The sequence below is a fragment of the Astatotilapia calliptera genome, chromosome 1, assembly GCF_964374335.1.
Source record: "Astatotilapia calliptera chromosome 1, fAstCal68.1, whole genome shotgun sequence".
NCBI lineage: Eukaryota > Metazoa > Chordata > Actinopteri > Cichliformes > Cichlidae > Astatotilapia > Astatotilapia calliptera.
In genome coordinates, this window is record NC_137422.1 from 21,025,301 (window position 1) to 21,032,702 (window position 7,402).

At 37.5% G+C, this 7,402-nt stretch overlaps 1 long non-coding RNA gene across 1 annotated transcript; it reads right to left on the reverse strand.

Annotated features, from left to right (window-relative positions):
- Nucleotides 1-3,751: 3,751 nt before the first annotated feature.
- LOC113022259 (uncharacterized) lies at nucleotides 3,752-6,769 on the reverse strand. Its single transcript, XR_013905819.1, has 3 exons — nucleotides 6,642-6,769; nucleotides 5,465-5,557; nucleotides 3,752-5,325 (listed from the first exon to the last, which is right to left on the reverse strand). It is a non-coding gene; the product is annotated as an uncharacterized LOC113022259 (long non-coding RNA).
- Between the last annotated feature and the right edge of the window lie 633 nt (nucleotides 6,770-7,402).

Genomic DNA, 7,402 nt, shown 5'->3' on the forward strand with positions numbered 1-7,402 from the left:
ACCGGGAGCCTCACAGAGCAGATGTACAAAAAGGCTTACTCGGACATCTCTCGATTCCATGTACTTGTTGAATAAAACATCTGTCTCATGCACAAGGTAACGACAGTGAGAGGGCTTGTGTTTGCAGAGATGAAACTCCCCATCCTCCTCTATGCCCACGAGAGTTTAGCCTTGATGCATTTTACACCAGCCTAAAAACCTGCGTTGACAAGTTATCTGTGACCTGTGGTGAGAGCGGGAGTGGCTGCAGTGAAAATCAATCTTCGCCTCTTCTCTCGCCTTGAATACCAGCAGAGCAAACAAACAGGCCTAAACAATACGATATATACCACATATCAATTACACTAAATGCCTCAGTATCTATACTTCACTGTCCCAGGCACACACCGGTTACAAGGCACACACGCTGCTGTAAGACGATAATGGTGTTGCATTGTTCCTCGCCATCTGGGGGACTGATAAGGCCTGCCTGTGCATAGTTGATAATGAGAGCAGGCAGAGGAAAAACTGAGTGTTAAACATTTCCTTGGCCCATGAAAAAGGTTCCATTAAGTCCACTGACCCCAATTGAATATTAATGAGCTAATTAACGGATTTATTGTTATGCGCAATTTCTGGAGGGGCGATTTTTTTCAAGTGCTATTATTTTTTCTAATTATTTTCTGTACTTTTTATAATTGAATCTTTGTAGCTGCCAGCATCCTGTTTGTGCCTTGGCAACAAGAAAAAAAAAAGCAGCTGGCATCTGTTTTTCCTTCTTTAAGCTCGCTGTAACCGCGACAAAAACAAAACAATGTCCGAATGTTTTGATACAAGCGTGCGTTAGTCATCACGGCTACTCCCTGAGCTTTCGTTAATGCAACGCAGTTCCCAAAATGTTGGTCTGTAAGAGCGGCTTTGCTTCTGTTTTTTAGAAATGCGCAGCGTAAGAGATGTTCAGGTGTTGGATTACAAAAGTGCAATTACTTGGTTTGGTGCAGGCTGCACTGCATGCATGCACTTGACAAAGGTTTAAATGGGGCAGTGACAGCTGTGCTTGATAGATAGCATAATCAGCTGATGTAGAGGATGCACTGAAGCAGTCCTCTGTGGACAGCGAGAGACTATAGCCGGCTACTGAGAGAAATGGTAACCTTGGGAGGAATGAGTGCTTATAATTTATTTAATAGATACATGGACTGCAAAAGTAAATTGTTATCTTAATTATGTGATTGTTATTACATTTGTATACCCGCGCTGCATTATTTATTGCATTGTATCAAGCCAGCTTGTTTTGATTTTATTTTCTGAAGCTCAACCATTTCCACACAAATTCACCCCAAACTGTTTTGAATTAAAAATAAATCTTGAGGATGATGAATGCCTATAGGATCTCCCTTTGGAGACAGACCCGTGATGTACCACAGGGATTACATCTTTGAGTTCTTCTGGAACTGCCTGGGGGCGCAGGCAGCCTGATGTCATGAAGTAGCATACGAATAACACGGCAGTTTAGTTAAATTGCTTTGCCTGTTATCACGTGTCACGTGCATGCAAATGCATGTTCCATAGGTCCTGATGAAGCGCTGGGAAGCTGCGGGGAGAAGAAATTAGCGCTGTCCCGCACTTAAAAACAGCACCTCAGTTTGAAAGCCGTGAATAAGGAACAGCCGGGGCCATTCTGATAACCTTTTTGGATAAGAGGAATATAATTATTATTATATTTTGCAGTGTGCATGTTTGCCTAATTCTGTTTATGGCTTAAACTCAATTCTAGCTTAATAAAACCATCAATTTCTTTTGGTTACTTCACCAATATAACTTAGAGTAATGAACTCATTTTGCTGTTGTATGGAAATTTTGTCTCATTACAATAATTTTGCCTGATCCACTCGGCGGCCGATATTAAGAGTAAGGCCCTACAGTCATAGACTGGGTTATTATGCTATACATCACAAAGTGCATTAGGCTCATAAAACCTGTCAACAATGAGGTTGGAAAGTTTGCATGCAGCCCAGCAGGTTAATATATTTCCTCCAAAGACTGACTAGAAGTGTCCAATCTATTGCCACTTTACTCCAGATTCATGACCCATCACCGCTTTTTCACTCAGTACTTACCCTTCATCGTTTCCCATCAGATCAGCTACTCAGACTGTTGTAATTCCTATAATGAAGATTTGATATATATTTTTTAAAGATTAGGGGAAATATATTTGGTTACTAGAGAATAAGTGAAGATTTTTTTTATTTAAAAAAAGAGTGAAATTAAATCATGGTCCATCTTAAGCAATGTTTGGTTCGTTCATCCTCTAAGAGTCCCTAAAAAAGCCTTGATCCTGCATCTGGATGCTATACTGATGATTAAGCAGTTGTTTGTTTTTGTGAAAGCTTTTCTGCATCAAACCTAATGTATGTTTTGGAACACTTAAAATATTTAAGATTTAATATTTAATGCTCCTAGTGGCGGAGACACATTGTGAGGTTTAAATGACTACGGAAACACATGCATCCAGAACTTTCAAACAGCAATTCATTATCATTTTAACTACATCATTTCAGCGGTGAAAGCAACTCCTTATTGCATATTTCGAAGTTGTGTAGGAAATATGCATTCCATTTTCCTATAACTGACATCGCTTGATGGAAGTCGTGATTGCCCGCATGGTTGGCAAGTGAGTTGTAGTCACACTTATAAAGAACCAAAGTGGGGACAAAGATCAAACAACAGCGCATGGTAATTGTTTTGCAAACTGCATGTCAGCATGAATGTGTTGCGCTGAAAGAGCCTTGTTTGCACAGCACTTTGAGGCATCAAATGCAGTTCTGAAAAGCTCGATGTTTTTCTTGAAGAGGGTAATCTTTTGTAACAATCAATTACGATACATTTCCCCCTTTGTCTAGGCACTAATAGCTCCTGTCTGAGCACATGGTGAGGCATGTCTAGTAAATATACACTGTTTTCCTTTTAAATGTCTTATAATATGCATGGGGAACACAGAAACACACTATGACAGAGGGATTGAGCATTAAAGCTGTAGAAGCAATTCAGCTGAGTTTCTCAGTCTAAGAAATGAGAATGGAGCAGTTTGTGGCTTTCCTCCCATTAGCCAGATTGAATTACTGTGTTTTACTTTTAAGGGCCATCTGTTCTGGTTTAATTCATATTTCTAAATCTGTCGTGTGTGTGTGTGTGTGTGTGTGTGTGTGTGTGTGTGTGTGTGTGTGTGTGTGTGTGTGTGACAGAGAGAGAGAGATGGGTGGTAACCAATTTTTTGCTGAAAATAAAATGAAGTCTTAAGACTATTGTGGAAATGTTGCAGTTTGCAAGCTTCTCAAGGCAGCTTTATTGGACAGTCTTTGCCATAAGCTGCTGCATGGTAATATGGCTGCATTGAAAACTACAATATCTGTAGTCAACAAATTACCCTTCTAAAAGATGTTAATTAAAAGACAGCCATCACATTTGCAATTCAGCACAGTGCAGGGGAAGATTTGTCCCATTTTTCTCTCAGATACCAAAAGGATGCAGAGCTACATAGATACTCAAAGATAGATGGATGTGATGTTGCTGTATATTCAATTGCTTACAACCCTTTATTCTGACTTTTTCGGGAGCTTTTACTCCAAACCTCCTGATTTATTACTATACTAAAATACTTACAGTTGCACTAAAAAAAAACCCCAGTAAATTGCATGAAAATGGCCTTTTTCAATCTTTGAAGCCATGAGTTAAGAAAAAAAGATAATAATAATAATAATAATAATAAATTTTATTTATGAGCGCCTTTCAAGTCACCCAAGGACACTTTACAATAGGATAAAACACTTAGTAAAACAATGGCAGAATAAGAACAATAAAATACAAGCACAAGATAAAATGAACAAACAGTGGATTCACAGTGAATATGCAGATTTGAACAGATGAGTTTTGAGTTGGGATTTAAACTGGGGGAGAGAACCAATATTTCTTATTTCAGGGGGCAGAGAGTTCCACAGCCTGCACTCTAAGAAATAAAATGTTGCATTTACTCCACCCAGTTATGTCAACCGGTTCCACATAACTGGGTTAGTGAAATATAAAATGTATGATACACTTAATTTGAACAACAAATTTTAAGTACATCTTTCAAGCTTTGGCTAATTAAATGCAAATCACAAGAATGGTGTTGTATTAACTAAATATCATAATGTTGATCTAACTAACATGTTGACTTAAATTGACAACACTAAATAAAATCTACTCAACCAAAACAAGCCCTACTTACTCTATAAAATAAGATGTTGCATTTACTCCACCCAGTTATGTCAACCGGTTCCACACAACTGGGTTAGTGAAATCTAAAATGTATGACACATTTAATTTGAACAACAAATTTTAAGTACATCTGATAAATTGACTAACCCTAAACGAGCTCTACTGAAACTATAGGATTAAATTACTTACTCTATTTAAAGTAAATTGAATAAATCAAACACAATTTTATTCAGTTAACCGAACTTTAATAACACTTGGTGTAAAATGTGCTGAAGCAAACTTTGAGCTGTTCAAAATTCTAGATCAATGCCTTTTTCCTAAACAAAAATATCTTCACATATATGCAAGTGCATATTAAGTACAGGAAGACATAATGCAGAATGTTAAAATCAAGTTATTAAAACTGGAAAGTGTTGTGATTCCAACATTTTTAACATTAACATGACTTAATTTAAACTTGCTTCGGGTACAATGGAAAACTCACAATACAGTCCTATAAACAACAAGTAGAAATGACTTTAGTGGCATTTTTGTCCATATTTAAAAAACCTTTTTTTTCCCCAAAACTTAAAATGAAGTCCAAACTTAGGAGCAGTCTTGTTCAATGTAGCTGGATGGTGGTAAAAGTTCAACATGAACAAAGCATGCCAAAAGGTATGAGGCCTTGCAGAAGTTCTTGCGGAATTCAAACTGAACAGTTTATAAAGTGCAAGGAGATGGGTTTGAGAATCTTGTAACCAGTTCAGTGTCCTCTATAGTTCAGTGCAGGCTGTTTCACTCAAGCAGTTTGTTTTTCAGAACTTGCACCTTCATGGATAGGTTGTTCCCATCCAACTCCATCAGCACCTTCTGAAGAAATTCAAATATGTATTTCAGGTGCTTTGGGTACCTCAGATTTAGACTGTAGATTAGTCCAAGCAGGAGGGCACACCCCTTTGCCACATCACTAAGAGCTTTCAGCACAGTGTATCCTTCTATGATGACACCAATGTCCTCAGGTGTATCTGCAGAGTCTGCTCCTTCATGTCTGACAACACAGACTCCTAAAGTCAGCTGCTCCGTTTCTCTTCTTGCACTAAGATCCATATCCTTAAAATGAAAACAAAGGGGGGAAAAAGTTACTTGCATATAGATACATATGAACAAATGAGCCCACCTTCAATTTACTATCCCAAATTAAAAAAACCAAACAAACAAACAAACTGATCTTTCCCCTTTTCTAACTTACCAAGAATTCCTTGAACAGGTCATCTGGCTTTTTATTTAAGTAGACACAGATAGTTTTTAGGACTCATTCCCGTCGAACATCAATGCTGATATTCTGGTGGAGATAAGAACTCAATGTGAGACAAGATTTTGGTTCTTTTCCACCTCTTCCCAAACCAAAGTCAAAAATATTAACAGATGAGTGATTAGCGATGAGTAATTAAACAATGTTTGACAACTCACATTAGTGACATTCAGTGAGGTTAATGATTGGTTAGGCACTGATTCTTCTGAGTCAGATCAACAAATATATGAACACAAAACTAGAAGCTTTTCATTTTTGACAATACATGAAAGCTTTCACTTTTGCTTTAATCAATTCTAGACTGTTCAACAATATAATTATTAATTGTACCCCTAAAAATGTTAAAATGAAATAGAAGATTAGAACTCGGCAATATGGATTCAAAATCCTATCACAATATTTTCTGGTATTTATTACGATAACAAGAGTTACAATAAAAGATAACAGTAACCACAATCACATCTGAGCCACTTTTGTTGCATCTACTGACAGACAGAACTAGCTGACCAACATAAAATGAAGGGGGAACACACAAATTGTCACTTTGATAATCAATGGAACTGATACAAGGAGTTAAATGCATTACATATAGCTGTATTACACATAATGCTGCATTTTAATGACACAAGATAAATGCATGTCTTACACTTTAATCACTGATATTAACACTAAACCAGATATCAACACGGGGTAGAATTCCTTCAAACAATGTAGCAACTTATTTGATGCATGTTTCTAAAATACACTATACATATATTTCATTCTTCAAACGGATCGGATCGCTGGCGCTCCTGGTGCTCATTACTGACACCAGGGAGCATGCGCGGTAGATGTTGGGAGTAATTTTAAAGCTGCAGTTCTTAGTAGGCAAGTTGCAGCTTAACATGAATCGTAAAACATTTTGGGAAATTACACCGAAGTGGGCCCAATAATATTTGTTAAATGCCTGACTAATAACACCTGTGAGAGGCATACAAGCTAGAATGCTAAAAAAAAAATTACCAGACATCATTTGTTTTAAAATAAAACATACAGAAGTACTCCCGAAAATGTCGGATGTTTATCATTTAGTACACATTAACCAAATATGTCATCCTTAAATGGTTGTACTTACCAAATAATCCTCAAATGGCAATGGATTTTATCCAGGCTTCTGAGCATGATGCAAGTTTCGGTTGAAAATGGCAGTTGTTCAAACTTCCACACTGCACATGTGCAAACTGAGAAGTACGGAGAGCCTGTTAGGACAATCCTCTTCAAATTAAAGTGCTGTTCATTTTAAATGAACTTTTTACGTTGAATTTAATGTACTGCATTTTGTTGTATTGAAATATTGTGTTATTAATTAAAATTAAAACAATATCCTTGTGTTTAGAGTTAAAAATCAATTGTGACATTAATTTTAACATAAAACGTTTACATAATGCTTCCCATGGTGGTGAGGCGGAAGGAAGGTACAGTAAGCTGGATAGAAGAAGAAGAACGAAGTGAACGGGCAGAACAAGTGGTGGTTAACAGGTCAGAAAGGTAAGGAGGAGCGAGGTTATGAATGGCCTTGAAGGTGAGCAGAAGAAGTTTGAAAATTATCCGGAATTTCACAGGGAGCCAGTGAAGTTCCTGAAGAACAGGGGTGATGTGCTGGTAGGAGGGGGTTCTGGTGATAATGCGAGCAGCAGAGTTCTGAACCAGTTGAAGCTTATGGAGGGATATTTGGGGGAGACCATGCAGAAGAGAATTGCAGTAGTCAATACGGGAGGTAACAAGACTATGTACAAGAATGGACGTAGACTGGGTGGAAAGAGAAAGAAGCAATCTGTTAATGTTACGTAGATGGAAGTAGGCAGAACGGGTGAGATTATTGATGTGAGATTTATA